Source organism: Podarcis raffonei, chromosome 8, assembly GCF_027172205.1.
Source record: "Podarcis raffonei isolate rPodRaf1 chromosome 8, rPodRaf1.pri, whole genome shotgun sequence".
Lineage (NCBI taxonomy): Eukaryota > Metazoa > Chordata > Lepidosauria > Squamata > Lacertidae > Podarcis > Podarcis raffonei.
This window is the reverse complement of record NC_070609.1, coordinates 8,854,575-8,876,331: the sequence shown is the minus strand read 5'-3', so window position 1 is coordinate 8,876,331 and position 21,757 is coordinate 8,854,575. Positions and strand designations below refer to the sequence as shown.

The following is a 21,757-nucleotide window of genomic DNA, read 5'->3' as shown; positions in this document are numbered from 1 at the left end:
AGAAAGAGCGTTGGAAAACTAGCAGAGGATTTTCCAATCTGGATAAATTAAATGCTGAATTCTTTTTCGTTCTCTATGTTCCCCTTTTATTTATTTCCTTTTATTTCAGCAAGAACAGCTTAAAATGAATTTAGTTTTTTTTAAAAAAAACCCGTTAAGAAATGGTCGTTTTTTCCCCCTTAAAGGCAAATTTTAACTGATTTGTTTTTTATTAGGAAAGCAACAGCAAAAAAGAAAGGTCTAATATCTGTGTACAAATGCCTGAAATGCAGAAAGATATGAGCTCCTTAATGTAAGGAAACTGATAAACCTCTCTTTGGCTTAATGAAATATGCAAGTCTGAAGAGGTTTTGAGTGGGCAGATGGTGTTTTGCCCCAGATATTTTCCCATTTAAAATGTTGTCATCTCTTTGCAGTGTCTCGGATTATAGATTTATATAGCGGCAGGAAGAATGCAGTGAGAATCCTTTGAAACAAACAAACAAAAAGCTTTGGTTGCTGTTGTTGTTATTTTTATACAAATCAGATCAGGGCAATCCTTTAAAATAGTCTCTCTCTGCCACATACATTGACTAAAAAATAAAAGTAAAATCAAGTTTTAAACATTTTCCTTTAAAAAAAAATTCCACAGAGCTCCTCCACATTCATTAAATGCGTATAATTATCAGAGAAACACTGGATTTTATTTATTTGGGGTTTTTTAAAAAATAAATCTTTAAAATAATTGCACAAAAAGCTGAAAACACAATCTACACCGACCCAAAACTTGAGGGTTCTTTTTGAAGAACAATGCAAACAACCCCTCAAGATATATTGTTAGTGCGGCCATTTTATCTAATTCTTAATTTCAAAAGTGAGATTATGCTCGTTTTAATCTGTAGGGTCTGCTTGAAATGTTGCTTTGACGGTCAGTACTTTGAAAAAAGATGATTGAAACTGAATCAACCACCTTTTACTGATCTTATGTTTATACATGCACACTTTGAAACATTATTTAGAAAACTCCATAGGCTTTTACATCTATCTCTCTTAATGCAACTATTGCTACCCTTCCAGCTTTGCTATAAATGTGCTTCCCAGCCGTCAAATGAGACGAAATGCCAATACTGTAACAGAAGCTGAATATACACTACGCATCTCTAGATACGACATTGATGGTTGTTAGTGGACTCTGCAGAGTAATTTGACAGAGGTCAATTCCTTCCCCCATTTATCACATAAAATATGCCAACGTTTCCCAGGTTAAATCTCATTATGTCTTGTTTTCAGAACACGGAAAAAGGGGGAAATTAAACGTGGACAACATCTTTACAGCTTAGATTACAAAACTGAAGAAAAGGCAATTATATGTAATATCTAAATAGTGCAATTAAAGAAAGCAACGCATGTAAATGTTTCATTATATTGTGTGCCACCCCTTCATCGAACATAGTGAAATTAAGTTTTGCCATTGTGGCAAATCTTCCAGGGGATACACACAATGGAAAACGCAGACCTATTTGCGGCATTAGCAAGATGGCCAGACTGTTTGCTGCAGTGGGCGACGCACGATTTCTAGAGAGGACACCCAAAAGAGGTAAAATGGTGACTTTCTAACATGGGGTTAGCTGAGCTTCCAGATCGCCTGGGATTCTTTGACGAGGCGGCATGGGAAGAATAAAAAATTTCAGGTGGACATTGAGAATATAAATGGCCAAAGACACCTTGGCTGGATCGCAAGATAGTTGAAGGCACTCCTTGTATGGTTGGAAAATTCCTAGGTCAACTCACATCAGGGCAACAACAACCATCTCTCCCACTTAACTTCGGTTCTTACCTACATGGCCAACTAACATCCATTGAATTTCCGCAATAGTGGCATAATGTCCTGCCTTCTCTCTCTCGCACACAAGCACACCAGCTTTATTTTTTGGGTGGGTTGGGGGAATCTGCCTTACCTTCTCCCGAGAGCAGTTCCAGTGCCCAGGTGTCCAGACCAGGAGCCTCCGGGTACCTCTGCAAGGAAGCATAACAGAGATTTGTTCTGGAGATGGATCAAATGAGGAAAAACCAAGGGCAGCTCCTTCTTCCCAACCCCGGGAAACCACAAAAAATAACCCCGGCTAGAAAGAGCAAAATGTGTTAAAAGGATAACCCAGAAGTGATACAGTGGGAGATCCCTATAATCTGTAATAAAAAGAGAAGCTTAACCTGAATTGAAAAGAGATTTAGAGCTGGGTAAGAGATTCTGCAGCCCAGGACTTCTCTGGGCATTTAGATCCGAAGGTTTGGGATTTTCTCCTCTTAAGCCCTGGAGAAACTAGGGGGGGGGGTCAGTGGTGGTGGCAACAGCAGCAGCAACAGCAGTGGTGGTGGCTGGTGAGGGAGGGTTTTCTCAAAAACAATTTGGTGCGCTGTGCTGCAAGCTCCATTCTTAGATCCTGGCCCTCACATGACTGGTATTATAGGAACACTCTTGTAGATTAATAAACAAGGGAGGGATGGCTTCGTTGAGTTTTCTTTAAGGGCGGTTGAATATCCCAGGTTCCCTTTGGTGGTGTGCAGGTTTATGGGCTGGCGTGAAGGATAAAAATGATTTGCATCGGGAGATTTCGCAAGCAGATACCCAGATAGACACACAAACACACACAACCAACACACTTCTGGGGCATACTGCAAATCAGCAGGGAGCAGCCTAACAGAAAGAAGGAGAAACTCAAACAGAGAGAGTTTCTGCCTCCCAACTTTTCATGTTGGTGACACACTTTTTTAGACATGCAACATTTTGTGACACCGTCATTCAGTTTTACTAGCAAAGTAACCCCTTTGCAGCCCCGGGAGGAGTGTTCACGCGACACACCGACACACTGCAGCCGACACACTGATGTGTCGTGAAACACAGTTTGGAGAGCTCTGTTCTGTCTTCTTGCCCAAAAACAGAAACTGATATGTTTTGGTTCAGGCACACGGGTCAAAGAGTGGGAAGATGTCAACATCAGAAAAAGGCAGTAAGGTCTTTTCCATTGCTATTTTCCCTCCTCCTCGAATTCATTTTATTTCTTCCCAACACACACACATACATAGAGAGAGAGAGAGACCTAAAAACAGACATTTGTGCTTTTTGCTCCAACAAATCTCTTAAACTATGGGTTAAATTTTCAAAAACAACACCAAGATTCCCAGACTCTTTCGTCCTCCAGCAGAACGACCGATTGCAAAAGAGGGCAGCAGGCTTCTGAATAATCAACAGGTGTGTAGAAAATTATGGCCGCTTCTTGGGTCTATGGGCTCCCTCGCCACCACCTTTTCCATTTGGCCACGTAAGATCTTCTGTGGAACATGCCCCGAGCCAAGAAATGGCACCGCGGCGGTTAATGTCCCCCCCCCCTTTCCACACACACCTTATCAGGTGAATGTCAGCCTGGGCGTGTAACATGACCTTATATTTCTGATATTTACTCTGATCACTCGGAGAAGGGCTCTATGTATGTGGGAAGCTTGCTTGGAACGCTGGCTTCTTTACTGGGATGATAAAAAATATATAGCTTCACTGGGCCTCTCGTTTTCATTCTGCAGTGCCTAAGGTACTGGTGTTGAACGAAGTCTTGATTCAGGGAAGGTGGAGCATACAGGAAAGGTAGGTTTCCACCTTTCAAATTGGCCCCCTGGGCATAAAAAACTGGGGTACAGAATAAACTGGTCAGTATCGATCACCTGGGGCTCTGTGTCTGCTGGACCAGGACTGCATCCTGCAAAGCTACCAGATTGTTTGGTTTTTATTATTGGGCTGCCCTGTTTTACTAGCCTGCATGTCTATATATAAGCATATCTGTCACCTTCCAAGTGCACATGACATGATGCTCAAGTCATCAGTTGGCAACAGTATTGCATTTGAAATCCTTTTTATACATGGAATACAGCAGAGGTTATATTTTCTGAGAATCCTCCAGAAAAACAATCTCTCAAAGGACCTGTTGATGGCATTTTACCATTGTACTGTGGAGAGTGTATTAACTTATGGTCTGTGTGTGTGGTTTGGGAGCTGCACGGTCAGGGAAAAAACACTGGGTTGTAAAGACTGCGGAGAGAATAATTGGGTGCACTCTTCCCACCTCGGATCAAATCTATGCTTCTAGGTGCCATAAGAAAGCTGCAGAGATAGCGCAGGATAGTGCGCACCCCGGAAATGATCTCTTTCAGCTTCTGCCTTCTAGAAGAAGGTACAGGGTTATAAAGACTAGGACCAGCTGCCTGAGAAACAGTTTCTGTCCAAATGTGATTTTGGTTTTAAACACTGTGTAAGGTAGTCTCTATAGGAGTATATGGTATTTAATTATGGGGTATCACGAGTTTTTATGGGGGTAACCAGACTGGGATAGCTGGGATAGCAGGCTTGTTGGTTTTGAATGTCTGATGTAGATTTTTTCAATTTCGTTGTTCTGTATGGGACAATGACAATAAAGATTATCGTACTGTATTGTATCGTATCATTTATCTCTGTCTGCATACTGTATAGGGCTCTCTCTCTCTCTCTCTCTCTCTGTGTGTGTGTGTGTGTGTTTGTGTGTGTGTGTAAATATAACTGTTTTAATTTTTTATATATGAAACATTTCACGCAAGTTCTTCATGCACTGGGAAGTTCTTCATAGGAAGTGGCTCCTCAATGAATGAAATAACAAATAAGCCCCTTGTCATGGCAGCTCTGTCTCAGAAACAAGAAACTTCCTACATTATCATGATCCTATTTATTTCTACCCAGTCTTTCTCCCTGACGGGACTCAAGTCAGCTTACAGATAAAAACAAGAACTACTAAAAGACACACCGGGGTTGGGGGGGGGAGAGAATACATTAAATATATCAACTGTGTTGCATTAAGTGAAAACTCAGAAATTGGTGTGTCACATAAATACATCTACAAATAACTCCGCTTTCCCCATCCTGAAATATTAAGCTTCTAAACAACGGAAAGCATAATGGACAGGAGGTTGCTAAGTTGACCTCGAAAGTTGCAGAAAACCAAGCAAATGGCAACGGATATTTTTTACTGAGTCAACTTAGATTTGTGTAGAGTAGGAGCAGGCAGACTTCAAGCGAATGGGATCTATTTTTCTTTCTCTTAGCACCCAAAGCCTAACAGCTGGAGCTGAGTGCGAAAGAGAGGTTTCGAAAGAGGAATAGGCGTACACTTAGAACGAAGGAACGCAACGCTCAAAAGGATGCATCTGAGCCCAGGATTTTCTTTCCATTGCCCGAATTGTGCTTACAGCACTGCACACACACAAAACTATTTGGTCCATGAGTCTATCCTCTCAAGCTTCCTCCATTTCAGTAGCCTAATTTGGGGAGGAAAGTTGCTGCTTTTGTTAACCAGCTAAAAGTCAGAAATCCTTTGTAATCTACTGCAAATCACACAGAGAGCTGTCAGTAGATCCAGACCTACCCTCAGCCCCCCACCCCAGTTTTCAAGGTCATGGGACTGAGCAGTCCATTTTTCCCCTTCGCAAAAAGAAGTGACGCAATGTTTTAAATAAATATTTGCTTAATATGTTTTAGGAAGCTTTGTTACTTGGACTATTTTTTTTTAAAGATGCATGCTCGTTAGTATAAAAATATATTAAAAATGCACAGGCACAATCCAGTCAAAATTAAGGGAAAAAGTGATTTAGGGGGAGAGGGAGAGTTTAGTATGTACTTAGCTTACTCACTGAAATGCGATATGTACTTAACTTTAGCTGGATCATGCCCTATAATTGCAAAATCAGCGGGAGTGTGGCTTTAAAATTGGGCCACTCAAACAGAACTGAAAGCAACTTATTTTCTTCTGAGCAAGCGTATTTTACATCCTGGATGTAATTACTCTTTTTAGGCTGCATACAAACTATACCTCTGAAGCACATTCAAAGCACATTTCCCCCCTTCAAAGAATTCTGGGTGTTAGAAATGGCAACTCGGCAAAGGATAAACCACAGTGCCCAGAATTCTTTGAGGGGGAAATGTGCTTCGAATGTGTTTTAAAGGTATAATTAGTCCACAGCAGTCTTACAAAGCTGCGGCTTAAAATTTTAACTGTTGTTTTGATGCGAGCAAAATGAACCGTTTACAAAAACAACAAAGGCTAATAGTTATGATCTTTGTATTTAAAATAAAATTCACACAGTTTTGAACATGTGACGTATCTACTCTGCTTCTTTACAAGGCTATAGAAAAGCAAAACAAACAGTGAGATAGGATATTCTGGCAATTTACCCCTTTTCTACTTAATCTGATCCCGGTTTCAATTTTAAAGGGGGAAAATCTTAAAATACAGCCTTTAAAAAAAATAAATCCTGATAACCATGTGATTTTATTTCCACATAACTGAAGCATCTCAGCCAGAAGGGCGGGGTATAAATAATAAATTATTATTATTATTATTAGTCATACTTGAAAAGTCAGTTGAAACCAATGGACCTTACTTCTAAGTAAACATGAATATGATTGACATTGGGGAGCAAATATAGTTCTCTGTATCCTTATTCCTTATAACGGGAGCAAACATGCATTTGCTCTAGGTCTGTCCCAGCCTCTAAACCCCCAACATATTACAGAAGCATCTTTTATTCCGCTGTAGCTTGTCCTCAATAAAATACCCCCCCATCCTGTTTCTCTGTGCTTAAAGAATTTTCCCTTTACACAGAAGGACTACTGCCCCTGTTATCTGGAGAGAGAAAAAAAGCAAAACCAAGGAGCATCTGCGGCAAGCAAAATGAGAGGAGATTAAGGACATTTGAAACATCCCATTAAAGAGTACATAAAGGACCCAAAATTTCACTGAAGAGCTCTTGGATAGTTCTCCAGAAATTACTCTCTTAAGAAGCTTAGAATCAGGAAAGAAGTTCAAGATGCAATTCCCAGCAGCTCCTGGCAGAAATAGGTTTCTACTCCCCCACCCCCACCCCTCCCTCCAGCTTGCCTTTCAAATTCACTTTGCCAAAGGATTTGATTTTTTTTTTTGCAATTTTGCAATCAAGATTGACTGCGGCTAAGAAAGGAAAGATGGCGGACGCCCTCTAAGTGTTGACTAGTTGGTATTCAGGAGCAAATTGGTGAAAGGAAGAATTGGGGTGATGGCACCGGAAGTGGTATAATCCGGCGCCCATTGAGACACCCACCCCCTTTATGCAAGTGGAAACAATAAATCCATCTGTCTAGGAGTACGACAAGGCTGTATATTGTCTCCCTGCTTATTTAACTTATATGCAGAATTCATCATGCGAAAGGCTGGGCTGGATGAATCCCAAGCCGGAATTAAGATTGCCGGAAGAAATATCAACAACCTCAGATATGCAGATGACACAACCTTGATGGCAGAAAGTCAGGAGGAATTAAATAACCTTTTAATGAGGGTGGAGAGCGCAAAATATGGTCTGAAGCTCAACATAAAAAAAACGAAGACCATGGCCACTGGTCCCATCACCTCCTGGCAAATAAAAGGGGAAGAAATGGAGGCAGTGAGAGATTTTACTTTCTTGGGCTCCATGATTACCTCAGATGGTGACAGCAGTCACGAAATTAAAAGACGCCTGCTTCTTGGGAGAAAAGCCATGACAAATCTAGACAGCATCTTAAAAAGCAGAGACATCACCTTGCCAACAAAGGTTTGTATAGTAAAAGCTATGGTTTTCCCAGTAGTGATGTATGGAAGTGAGAGCTGGACTATAAAGAAGGCTGATCGCCGAAGAATTGATGCTTTTGAATTATGGTGCTGGAGGAGACTCTAGAGAGTCCCATGGACTGCAAGAAGATCAAACCGATCCATTCTGAAGGAAATCAGCCCTGAGTGCTCACTGGAAGGACAGATCCTGAAGCTGAGGCTCCAATACTTTGGCCACCTCATGAGAAGAGAAGACTCCCTGGAAAAGACCCTGATGTTGGGAAAGATGAAGGGCACAAGGAGAAGGGGATGACAGAGGACGAGATGGTTGGACAGTGTTCTCGAAGCTACCAGCATGAGTTTGACCAAACTGCGGGAGGCAGTGGAAGACAGGAGTGCCTGGCGTGCTCTGGTCCATGGGGTCACAAAGAGTCAGACACGACTAAACAACTAAACAACTATCTATCTATCTAATCTATCTATCTATCTATCTATCTATCTATCATCTATCTATCTATCTATCTATCTATCTATCTATCTATCTATCTATCTATCATCTATCTATCTATCTATCTAATCTATCTATCTATATCTATCTATCATCTATCTATCTAATCTATCTATCATCTATCTATCTATCTATCTATCTATCTATCTATCATCTATCTAATCTATCTATCTATCTATCTATCTATCTATCTATCTATCTATCTATCTTGCTGGAGCCCAACCTTTACAGTCTTTGACGTTTCCACTAACTGCTCTTTCGGGAACCTCCTCCTTGCTAATTCTGCAGCCAATTTTTTCCCCAATGAGCTTGATGAAATTGGTGGCTGAGCCCCTTAAGCAAAAAGAGTGCCTGGCCCCAAGGAACCTCCAATCTAAGGATAAGCACAGGCCTAACAGATGGCATGAGGCCGGGCGAAGGGGGGGGGAGCGGTTAGCAGGGGGAGGAGAAGAGGGCAGACTGATTCAATGATTGCAGCGTTATTAACAGCGTGCACAGCCCACCAGCTGCCCATTAATTTTTACCCTGGTTTTCTTTACATAATTGCAAGAAGAAAAGTCTTGCATCCGTTCCTCCACAAAGGCAACAGGTTGCAGCTATTCCACCAGGTTGCGGAGGCTGTTGACTTCGTTGCGCCAGGTAGAGGTGATGGCAGGCTTGCTGGATCCTTCTACGTATGGACGGTTTTGAAGAAGTCCATCTATATTGATTACGATAAAACCTAACGTATTGCAAAGTTGAATGGGATCTTAAGCTGGTTTAATAGTCATTGTTCTCTCTCTCTCTCTCTCTCTCTCTCTCTCTCACACACACACACACACACACACACACACACACACACCCTCTTGGAATTATAGTTTTGCAAAGCTGCCAGGAAATCTCAACGCCCTCAGAAAACCACAACTGCAACTCCCAGAATTCCTTGCAGAGTTTACATTTTGTGGCACAGGTGCTAAGCAATTGCAGTACCTTTGCAGGTTTCCTGAGAATCTCCCATTGCTCCCCCACCCCACACACAAGGAAGAGATGTTTATTTTCAAAGGCGGTTTCGGAATAATGCAAAAGGACATCTGCAACTCATCCGAAAACTATAACTCCCAGGGTTACGTGAGGCCAAGGAGCAGTTGCTAAAGCAGTATAAGTTTGTAGCACAGTTACGACACCTGATCAACAAAAGTTACATCCTCAGAGCAGAACACTTGCTAAAAGTCAATAAAGTAACTCTTAATTTATTTGAGGGTTTACAAAGGAAGAGGCAACACACAAACAGCCCCCTCCTACTCCAGGGGTTCCCAAACTGTCGTTCGTGAGCTTCACTCAGGAGGTCTGCATTCTGTGGAATGCAAATTGCAATACCATAAAATACAAAGTAAGAAGAGCAATAAAAACACAAATTAAAATCTTCTGGCTTTGCAATTGCTGCAAGAGGCAGAAAATCCAATTAGCAGTCTGCCAAGACACTCAGCAACTTTCAAGCGGTCCTGGGGTGGAGCTTGGAAACCACCACCTTAGGAATATTTACTCAGAAGTAAAGGCCCACAATGGGGTTCGCACCTAAGTTAGTGTGCAATGGATTGCAGTCTAAACCAAAAAATTCATTTATCTGGAGAAGATACCACCCTATTGCCCACAATCACTGGCATACATGAAAGTTGCATCTCTCTCTCTCCAAGTCTGGAATGGGGAACCTGCGGCCTGCCGTATATTGCTGGACTATCACTCCCATCATTCTTGACCCTTGTTGGGTGGGGCTGATAGGAATTCGAATCCAATAATACCTGGAAGGTCACAGGTTCCCCAGTCCTGAAAGATGCCATTGAAAGATGCAAAAAGACAGATTCTCAGAAACCAGCCCCTCCGAAAAAACAACAACAGAAGGCCAGAATGAGGGAATATATTTTCACGATGCAATTTAAATAAACGACAACATCTCCACTTTATTATGCATTATCGGCTAAAAATGAAGAGCCAATCAAGGAAGATATATGTGGAGTTTGGGCATGATTGCATGTGGGGGTCTTATAAGCTCCAAAATTCAACATTGAGGCTGGACAGATTCGGAGCAGTGCTTCATCACCAGGAATCTGCAGAGGACAAAGGGTGCTTTTGTGCCGCCCTCTGGCAGGCCTGAAGAACTTGCGACCCCGAAACTAAGCTGAAAGGTAGCCCAGGAAGCAACGTCCGGCAACCTCCTGACTTGCCGGCCCGACTGGCGCTGCAAAATAGGGGAGACGATAGCCAAGGCAAGGCTCCATGACGGCTGGGTTCTGATTGGCAGTGAACAAGTTGTGCAGAGCTGACACCCTCCACACAAATTAAGGAAGGGCTAACTTCAAAGAATTGATGCTTTTGAATCATGGTGCTGGAGGAGACTCTTGAGAGTCCCATGGACTGCAAGAAGATCAAACCTCTCCATTCTGAAGGAAATCAGCCCTGAGTGCTCACTGGAAGGACAGATCCTGAAGCTGAGGCTCCAAGACTTTGGCCACCTCATGAGAAGAGAAGACTCCCTGGAAAAGACCCTGATGGTGGGAAAGATGGAGGGATAAGGTGAAGGGACGACAGAGGACGAGATGGTGGGACAGTGTTTTCGAAGCTACCAGCATGAGTTTGACCAAACTGCGGGAGGCAGTGGAAGACAGGAGTGCCTGGCGTGCTCTGGTCCATGGGGTCACGAAGAGTCGGACACGACTAAACGACTAAACAACAACAAACTTTGCAATCCAGACCAGGATTGGGAACTGAATCTGCTGCAAGGAGGGGAACAATAGAGAATGAGATCACTTACAAAAAAACCGCAATCCATAGTGGGAGAGAAAACCCTAACCTGGGGGGTGGGGTGGGGGGTGTCTCTAGTCAACGTGCCTGAAGGCAAATTGTTTGCTGGCTCCAAATATCAGACTTAAGGATGAGCAAACTCCATTCACTGAGACCTCCAAAATGCCGCTCCCTATTTAATCTATTATTACTGGGTGCTTAAAAATGGGAAATGAAATAAATCTGAAGTAGACTTTGAATTGTTGCGGCAATGACAGCACCACAGGGGAGGGGCAAAAGAAAGCAATCCTGAAAAAATATACACATGTGTTGTTAGTTCCACAGAAGACCTTATCGGAATGTTGTTAATTCCTCAGTATTTGTGACTCATATCTAGCACAGAGCTTTCCAAACTTTTCATGTAGGTGACACGCTTTTTAGGCACGCATCCTTTCGCCACACAGTAATGCAGTTTTACTAGCAAACTGGAGGTGAAACTAGCTCCTTTCCAGCCCCAGGAAGAGCATTCGCACAACACACCTACACACTGCGGCCGACGCACTGATGTGTCACGACACACAGTTGGGAAAGCTCTGTTCTAGCACATCAGGAATTCTCTGGGAAGTGTTAAAATGACCCCAAGATACAAGAGCAATCTGCCACCAAGTTCCTCTGCACAAACACTGATGGAAATGACTTAGGAAATGACTTAGCCCCAGCGGATGTTGCAAAATAATGGCCAGTGCTGTAAGCCCAAACCCAAACGTATCAAGCAACTAGTCCCTGGCAACTTGGACATGTGCTCCTCAAACAGTAACTTGAGATGCTACATGGCAAACTACATTTGAAACAAGGAGGGAACGCTGCTTTGTGATACCAAGAAAATCTGTCAAATCTGTCTGGTGCATGCAAGTCTTGGGGTGAGATCCCAGCCTTTCGTCATTGCTCTTAGATACAACTGGAAGGGCGTCTGGTACCCCCCACCATTTGGTCTGCAGCTGCATTAAAATAAAGACACCCAAAAACCAAACATACCAGGCAGAGAACCAAGATAAATATAAGCAGAGTTGGAAATGTTTCGAGCCAGAATCATTGTGTAGGTTACCAGCATCTTGGGCAGGGATTTTGGGTGTGGGAGGAGGTAATCAAAATTGTTTTGTACTGATACTGACGGCAGGATCGTGGGCCTTTTTTGCGGCTTGAATATCAATTTAAGGGCGTGACTTTGCCCACATATATTTTAGCATACTGCAGATCGACAGGTCCTTGGTCTAAGATGCACAATTCCTTTTTCTAACAGTCACAAGGACGGAACATTGCCTTATCCACCAAACCACACAATCCCTTGGTGCTCCTTGGTTTGGTTTGGTTTTTTAAAACTCAACTTAAAAAAGAATCCTGAAACAATCCTTTTCGGTATCGGTAGCCAGCAATTACACAACATCATCTTCCGCATCACCAGCCCAGCAGCCCAATTCTTTCATCCGCACTCACAAGAGACAAAAAGGAAGGGGTCCCACTTTTCCCACACAAACCCGCAACGGGGGGACGGGATGGGGACAAAAAGTTATCTGCGAGGGAAGGAGGAAATTTAAAAAATGGCCCTTCCAAACCCCTGGCAGTACTTTTAATTAAGCGCGATAAAGCCGGCCCAAGCTGTATTACAAGCGTAAGGACTTTAAATCATTAGATATAATTTTATCAAGGGAGCTAAACCCCTCTAAAGCTGGATCAGTTGCAAATAATCATATATCTCCTGTTAAGGGGAGAGGGGGGAAAAGGTGGTAGTAGGAAAAGCTGGGACGTAAACCTGGGTGGCTCACCTGGGCGACTCGTGGCGCAGACCTCGGAGGGGTTGCCCGGAGGAGGAGAGAAGGCGAGGAGAGAGGCCGTGAAGGGGGTGAAGGGTTGGAAGAAAGGGGGGAAAGAGAAAGAAGAGGTAGGAGCCACCCAAATGTGGAAGATTTAAGGAAGGCAGGCAGTGATGTCAGCTGTCACGGTCTATATTTCAGAGACTAATCCGGGAGTGTGGCAGGCAGGCAGGGAGGGCGGGGGAGGGGGAGGGGAGGGGGCAACATGGCCGAGGTGACTTTAGGCAAGATGTCCACCCTGCTGGCACAAAGTCAGTAATCCATCACCTCTCCCAACGTCGGCTGGGATTAATTCTGATGGCCTCTCAAGGAGATGGGGTTGGGGGAAGAAGCAGGAACCTGGGGTCCTGAGCAGGCTGCGTGGAAGAGGGGGGTCCACATCCCCAGGAGAGGGTGGTTGGGGATGCGGGGAGCGCTTCCCCTGAGATGGGAAACGGTGGGTACCACGCCTGCTGTTTCCCTGGAGCAGGCCTCAGCCTGAGAGTGGAGGTGCCACAAAACAGGCGCCATGAATTGGCTGCCTTCGTGGCGAAGCTAATTGGCACACAAGGTTTCTCCGGAGGGAACCTGTTGCTTTTACCAACATGCACCCCCCCCCACCAAGAAATGGACCTTATTTTTAAATCAGCAATTCCCAATCCTTCCCTCCTGTCCCTGGGACCGTCTGAAAATAGCTGAGGGCCTTGGCAGGCCGCACGTAATTATTTTTCTGTCGGTGGTAGCGATTGTAGTGCATTGTGATGCTGTATGGTTGTTAAGAGTACAGTGGTACCTCAGGTTAAGTATTTAATTCATTCTGGAGGTCCGTTCTTAACCTGAAACTGTTCTTAACCTTTAGCTAATGGGTGTGCTGCTGCCACACCGCCGGAGCACGATTTCAGTTCTTAACCTGAGGTAATACTTCTGGGTTAGCGGAGACAGTAACCTGAAGCGTATGTAACCTGAAGCGTATGTAACCCAAGGTACCACTGTATTGCTATTGCGTCCTTTTAACACATTATCGCATTGCAATGCGGATTCCAAAAGGAGCCACGGAAATAAAAATCAAAAGCGAATTTAACGTGGTGCAACGTCCTCAGCCGCAAATCCACAGACGTGCCACCAACCACCTAAAACGCGAACCCTTCTTACAAATAGCCCTTTCCCAGGTCCTGTTTTGCCTTTGGGGGGGACAGAAGTCAAATACACAGAGCTCAATGGGACTCACCCCAAAGCCAGTGTATGCAGAACCTTGCTATCGTTATTCCTTATCCTTGGATGAAAGAGGAGAGGCAGTACCTCAGCCTTAGCAACGACTGAAATTCTACGCACGCTTACTTCTGAGAAAACATGCCAAGGATCAGGCCACAGGTGTTCATTGTATTAAAAAGAATAAAATGAAACAGCTTGGAAAGCTTACTAACACACCTAGCTTTTGCAGCAGGAGAGACTATGTAATACAGCACTAAAACCTTGAGTCTGCATTTGCGTGTAATTGGTTGGGGGGGACAGTCCTGAACTTTGGGGTGAAAATGGGGTGTCAGATATATGCAAGAGTGCCCCCTATTTTCATCTTTCAAATGTTACAGGGGGCACAGATGTCTACTTGTGAGAGCCTGCCTTTTGGATAAGTGGAAAATGAATGAACTCTTGCAGCACATTTTGCTCTCCAGTGTATAAAACGCTCACAAGTCCCTCTTTATGAGTTTACCTGTGAATGAAAAACAGGCTTTGCTGCTTTGGATGTAGCTGGGGGCGGCCCAGGTGAAGAAGCAAATTTCCTCTAGCCCATTGCCACCATCACAAAAAACGGGATACAGGAGTCACAACTTTGGTCCATCTCGGCCATTCCTAGCCGTGCTGATGGACAACACCTCCCCAAGCTCACAGGCAGGGCTTGTGGCTGAGATAATTTAAACTTGAGGTGCCAAGGGATCGGATCTTTCTACAGGCAAATATCTGCTCTGCCACTGAGCTAGAGAATTAGGTGATTCTTTGACTCCCCCTCCCGCCTCTCTTGGTTTGTGTATTTGCACTCAGGCAGGTGCAAAATTTCACTAACCTACTCTAAAATGACACCATGCAAATATGCAATTGGGCACTATGTTCTTGCAGCTTTTAGGGGATTTTTTTTTTAAGAATTACTAGTGGCCTATGGCTGCATTTGTGAGCTTGCAATCAACGCAGCCTTCTGACAAGTCAGATTACAGTTCTGCAGCACCAGATTTTGCACAAAACCCCAATTTTGTGTATTCAAAACAAAAGAAGCAGAAAAGCCAACTTCTGAACTAAGTTAAAGCATGTCGGCCACTCACAATCTCCCTGTTGCCTTTGGTGGGATATCGAGATTCTACCTTGTATGACAAGCTTTCGGCTTATTTATTTAAATAAAAAATTAAACACACATCCTTTTCAGTGCCCAAATGCGCAACTAGCAATCAATAACCAATATTTCCCCCATATCACAGATTAGCTATTTCTATTTGTTCTGGGTTTGTTTGTTTGGCATACCAGATTGCAAGAAAATACAAGAACCTCTGAGCATACGCAGAATGTACTCTTACTACCTTGTCCATTTCAAAACACAAACTTTTCGTAAGCTGCTTTAGGAGCCTACGGACGAACAGGATATCAATCCCATTAACTGAATAATGCCAAGGTATCACACACAGTCAAGAGTAAATGCTCCAATAGTCTAGCATGGACCACCCTGAGCGGCGGTTCTTCTCTGTCGTTTCTAGCAGACGTGTTTACCAGAAGATGGGCAGCTGGAATCTTTAACTGGAAAGGCCACTGGTTGTGTCACAGACTTTGTCGCTGGAAATTAGGTCCAGGTATTACTCATCCATTAAATCATTGATTTCGGCTCTCTTACTGGAAAGCCGCAGTAGAAGTTAAAAATAAAAACGATGTGCTCTAGAAAGGTTTGGTCAGCTAATTAGCCAGGCTGAAAAGTCATCCTTAAGGGGGGGTGGAGGGGTTTATGTTATGTTGTAAATAAAATTCCAATAAAAAGAAAAAAGAAAAGTCATCCGTAAAATGGCCCTGGTACACAGGTCAATAGCATCTGCCCAGTTTGTTTAGCCTGCTCCAATAGAAAAAAACCCGAACACCCTCCACATAGAAATCTAGGATATCAGGGCGAACAGCTCAGCCTACCCATCACCCTGACATGCTTTTAAAAAAATCCCAACATGCAAAAAACCCCAGCACCATGCAATCCTCACCCCACCACATAGCTGTCAAGCGTCCCTTATTTGGCGGGACAGTCCCTTATCCCAGCGCCATGCCCTGCTGCTGTCCCTTATTGATGATGTCCCTTAAATAAGCTACTGAAGGTAATGGGGCCCTTTCTATGTCCAGCTGTCCTTTGTCAACAACAAATTCTTGCTTTTTTTTGTGTTGAACATATGCTATATGGTAATTTATGGACCTAACAGGTATCTAAAGCCATTTGCATGCAACAAAATATGTAGCTTATCAAAGTAATTGTTGATCCCTTATTTTGGCTGCTGATCCCTTATTTTCGAGGCTGCTGGTCCCTTATTTTCAAATCTGTAAGTTGACAGCTATGCCCCACCAGCTGCAGTCCAAAGTGATTCAGTGCGAGGCAACTTTAACCCTGAACTCCGTACATCTTTAAAAATGGGATTTCACAGTCTAGATTTAAGTTGGTCTCTAAATAGTTGAGGAAGGTAGTTGAGAAAGTCCCGACTAGTCCCAAGCACTCCTTTCCATGCATGTCCTTGCACACAAAGTTACAGTCAGATAATTCACAGGTAAGTGGTCTTCTTGAGTATGTGTTTTTCCTTATTCGAAAAAACCTCCATAGACCAGAGCAAGGGCCACCAAGTCTAGCATCTGCACAGCCAGCAGGCTAGGAAGTCTGTCTGAACCTTCTTGCCCTCCCCAGCAAACCCACAAGCACCCTTTCCCCCTTTAAATTCTCCCTAGTATTTCCCCCTTTCCCCATATCTAAGGTTTCACTTGAGGCAGAGGTCGGGCTCCACGGAGCTTAGTCCCTGAGCCTATTTTCAGTGTCAAGGGTAAGCCCCAGGGCCTGAGAAAAACGACAGAGCCTCAGGTCAGTCAGGCGGGTCAGCAAAATGCGCAACATCGCGACGTAAAGAGAGGGAACTGAACCCGCATGCTGCAGATTTCGAACACAATACTAAAATGCAGAAACAGAGCAAGAACCAGGCGCCAGCAAACCTAGAACTCCCAGAAAGCCACTGCCACTCGTTTGGTTGGTAGAGCATGAGCCTCTGAATCCCAGGGTTGTGGGTTCGAGCCCCACATTGGGCAAAAGATTCCTGCATTGCAGGGGGTTGGACTAGATGACCCTCGTGGTCCCTTTAAACTCTGCAATTCTATGATTCTATGCTGCATCAAGGTTTAGGGTTTTTAGGGAATTTATCTGGTCAAATTTACGCCGAGTTTTCTAAGCAAATAAAACAGCACTGGAAACGCCATGCTGATCTTGGGATGATAGCAAAAAGCAAATCGTTTCGGGGCCTGAAAACTCAGGGAAAGAGCTCTAAGAACTTAGGCCCCATCTGCACTATGGGTTTAAAGCCACTTTAAACAGCCATGGCGTCCCCCAGAGAATCCCAGGAACCATGGTTTGTTAAGGGCACCGAGTTGCTTGGAGACCCCTGTTCCCCCTCCCCAGAACTATAATTCCCACCAATCACACGTCCCTGGGAACTTGCTTTCTGAAGGGAATCGGGGCCTCCTATCTCTCAGCACCCTTAATAGCAAGCTACAGTTCCCAGGACTCTGTGGGAGGAGCCAGGACTATTTAAAGGAACATGATGCACATAGCGGAATTTCTCTGCCCTCCGTCACTGTATCTTGGGAACCACAGTTTGCTAAGGTTGCGGGGAATTGTAGCTCTGAAAGAGGTCTCCTCATCAGCGTTTGAAATTCCCCAGGAGCATTTTGCTACTGGTGTGGGCCCAACTGCGGCCACATAGAGATTTCTGGGCGCCACAGGTTGGCGACCGCAGTTGAAAAACCTCTGCCGCGGTCCACAGTCAATTCCATTTCCACCGTCTGTGTTTCTTCCTTGCATACTGGGACAAGCGAATTGTAAGAGCAAGCTGCAGTCAAGGAATGCAGTTGAGATTGTAGAGTTGGAAAAGGCACCCATGGGGTCATCTAGTCCAACCCCCTGGCGAAGAGGCATTCCGTTGTGGTTTAAGGTGCCATTTGGAGCCTATACAGTGGTACCTCGGGTTACATATGCTTCAGGTTACATACACTTCAGGTTACAGACTCCGCTAACCCAGAAATAGTGCTTCAGGTTAAGTACTTTGCTTCAGGATGAGAACAGAAATCGTGCTCCGGTGGGGAGGCAGCAGCGGGAGGCCCCATTAGCTAAAGTGGTGCTTCAGGTTAAGAACACTTTCAGGTTAAGAACGGACCTCCAGAACGAATTAAGTACCGTATCTTTCGCTCTATAAGACGCACCTGACGCACCTAGTTTTTGGAGGAGGAAAACAAGAAACAAAATATTCTGAATCTCAGAAGCCAGACCAGCAAGAGGGATCGCTGCGCAGTAAAAGCAGCAATCCCTCTTGCTGTTCTGGCTTCTGGGATAGCTGCGCAGCCTGCATTCGCTCCATAAGACACGCACACATTTCCCCTTACTTTTTAGGAGGGAAAAAGTGAGTCTTATAGAGCAAAAAATACGGTACTTAACCCGAGGTACCACTGTATCTGAGTTTCTAACGCGGCTCCTAACAGCTCTAAGCAAGCGCCTTTGACCAAATCACAGAGAGATGGGGGTTATACCTGTCCAGGGCCCCTTCCACACCTGCAGGTAGTCACCTGGTCCTGCCCTCAAAGAGGGCTTAATGCCCTGCATGTGTGAATCTGCCCCGCACCTTCAGCTGCGCTGCAGCCAATTTCATAATTGGCCACTTGCTCACGTCCTACTCCTCCTAAGCTAATGCACTTAAAATGAGGCCGGGGAAAGGAATATTCCGCAGAGGGTAATCCAGGAAGCGTTGAAAACAATGCACTTTTAATTAACATTAATTCCCCACTAGGACAAAACAAAGTGGCCAAGGTCCGTCCGCCGGGAAGGAGGTGCAGATGACAGGCCGGTTAGGGGGCCAAAGGTAGCCCACAGACCCTTTAAAAGGGACAGCCATGCAAAGAGGTATTTAATCGCCCAAGGCTAGAGGGGGGGGGGAGGAATTAATGAGTCAAAAGGAAATAAATAAAAGGCTTGTGTAATCCCCGGCCTAACGATGCCACGTGCTAGTTAATTACAAAGCGGCAGTCTGGAAATAACCAAGGTCTTTTGCTCGGCCTGCACACACTCACCCCCTTATAATTATAATACACAGGCGGATTAGGGTCACACTGTCAGGACAATTAATTTACCACCAGCCACCCCTCATTAGGGAAATGGCAGTGGGAGGAGGGGGTGGGAGGGGGACACAGTAAGTATCCTTAATTGAAAATCCCAGCCCTGGAATAGAACAGGGGACGGATTAGGGAGGGACCGTATGGTTGAGGGGAAAGCAGGAGCATGGAGGATGTGCGCAGGCGATCGCGGTGGGGAGGAGGTTTCGGTGGCAGGGTCCAGTGGGTCAGAATTTGCCTTGGGGGGCAGAACCAGGCGTGCCTCAGGGGCTCCCGTACGTTTGTGCAGAAGATGGGATCTGGCACATCCCAATTTCTCTTCTCCTGCACTCAAAATGCCCTCTTAGAGGTGGACAGAATGATTATTTTTGCAGCCCATGGGCAGGCAGTTTCCACTGGGCTGCCGGGTTCTTGCCGGCTGCTATGGTTTCCGTAACGAACGCTGGCCTAGGCAGTCGGATCGAGCGTGAAAGATTTGTTGCACAAGAGGGCATCCCCGGGATTGCTCAGTGGAGGTGGATTGTGCACAAACCCAAAAATGCACTTCTTGGGCTTTGTAAATTCAAGACACACCAGCGGGCCACAGTCATTGGCATCCGGCTGGCTCAAGAGACAATGGAGTGCACCTCCGGGGGTGAAGTCAAATGGCTGCGTCAGCAGCACCAAAGTGACGTCCCCGGGGCACAAGCCTGGGCAGTGTATGTGGAGGTCCTGGGCTGCCCAGACAAGAAGACTCCACTTTCAGCCTCGCTGATGTGGTCCAAAGGCAGCAGAGCAAGATGTTTGGCACCTTACCCTTTTCTACTCCTACAAAGCAGAGATGGTTTAGGGCAGTCACAGGCAAACTCCGGCCCTCCAGATGTTTGGGACTACATTTCCCATCATCCCTGACCATTGGTCCTGTTAGCTAGGGATGATGGGAATTGTAGTCCCCAAACATCTGGAGGGCCGAGTTTGGGGGTGCCTGGTTTAGGGGCAGATAATATAATAATAATAATAATAATAATTTATTATTCATACCCCGCCCATCTGGCTGGGTTTCCCCAGCCACTCTGGGCGGCTTCCAACAAAACACTAAAATACAATAACCTATTAAACATTAAAAGATTCCTTAACAGGGCTGCCTTCAGGTGTCTTCTAAAAGTTTGGTAGTTGTTTTTCTCTTTGACATCTGATGGAAGGGCGTTCCATAGGGCGGGCGCCACTACCAAGAATGCCCTCTGCCTGGTTCTCTGAAACTTGTCTTCTCGCAGCGAGGGAACCGCCAGAAGACCCTCAGAACTGGACCTCAGCGTCCAGGCAGAACAATGGGGGTGGAGACGCTCCTTCAGGTATACTGGACAAAGGCCATTTAGGGCTTTAATGGTCAGCACCAACACTTTGAATTGTGCTCGGAAATGTACTGGGAGCCAGTGTAGTTCTTTCAAGACTGGTGTTATATGGTCTCGGCGGCCACTCCCAGTCCCCAGTCTAGCTGCTGCATTCTGGATTAGTTGTAGTTTCCGGCTCATCTTCAAAGGTAGCCCCACATAGAGTGCATTGCAGCAGTCCAAGCGGGAGATAACCAGAGCATGCACCACTCTGGCGAGGCAGCCTGCAGGCAGGTAGGGTCTCAGCCTGCGTACCAGATGGAGCTGGTAAACAGCTGCCCTGGATACAGATTTGACCTGTGCCTCCATGGACAGCTGTGAGTCCAAAATGACTCCCAGGCTGCGCACCTGGTCCTTCAGGGGCACAGTTACCCCATTCAGGACCAGGAAATCCTCCACACCTGCCTGCCTCCTGTCCCCCAAAAACAGTACTTCTGTCTTGTCAGGATTCAAACTCAATCTGTTAGCCGCCATCCATCCTCCAACCGCCTCCAGGCACTCACACAGGCAGAGTTCTCCTTCTGTTGGGCCACAGGGATGGTAATAAAAAGAAAGCAGGTTGTGCAAAATTGAAGCTAGCCCACACTTTTCTCTAAAGCGCAGTAGCCCTGGAGTCTTCATTTTTGTACGTCAGTCCCAGCCACCCATTTATGACTGGTCTGGATGGTTCTCATTAGAAAGAATAAGAAATGGGGAAAGGAGAGAGAGATGGGGAAAGCATAGAAGTTGGGAAAATATGAGGGCACAGAGGAACCCATGGCTATAAAGACGGATCTTCCACCATATCACAACGAGCAGATCTGATTTTTTTACTCTTTCCGTAAGTTAACTAGAGTTAGAGGATCTGAGCTCTCTGCAAGAGCTGTGCTGCTAAATCAAAGGAGAGCACCTTTCAAGCTTATGTAACATAACATTAAGTTATAAGGAAGACTGGCTTTTCCAGTGCTGACTTCACGCTTCTTAAAGGTAAAGGACCATTAGGTCCAGTCGTGGCCGACTCTGGGGTTGCGGCGCTCATCTCGCTTTATTGGCCGAGGGAGCCGGCGTACAGCTTCCGGGTCATGTGGCCAGCATGACTAAGCCGCTTTTGGCTGTTTACCTTCCCGCCGGAGCGGTACCTATTTATCTACTTGCAAAAAAAAAAGAGAGAGAGAGAAACTTGAGAGCTTTGAGAGTGTGGAGAAAGAGATATATGTTGTTCCTGAGGAAAAGGAAGGAGGAGCTGTAATGTTACAAAAGATAAAGGAGGGCCAGAGGCCTGACCTGATGGTTACAAAGGAAAAT

General features: G+C 45.2%; 1 protein-coding gene across 2 annotated transcripts in view; it reads right to left on the bottom strand.

Moving 5' to 3' along the window:
- LOC128418268 (homeobox protein otx5) overlaps positions 1–21,757 on the bottom strand; it is a 56,656-nt gene that overhangs the window by 21,166 nt on the left and 13,733 nt on the right. The window contains exons 1-2 of one of the 2 annotated variants that reach the window (XM_053397783.1): positions 2,191–2,568; positions 1,938–1,995 (exon numbers count right to left, since the gene is read on the bottom strand). The gene's annotated coding sequence lies outside the window, so the exon portion shown is untranslated. Of the gene's footprint in view, positions 1–1,937; positions 1,996–2,190; positions 2,569–21,757 lie in introns of those variants that run through there. The other variant, XM_053397784.1, reaches the window with a different exon arrangement.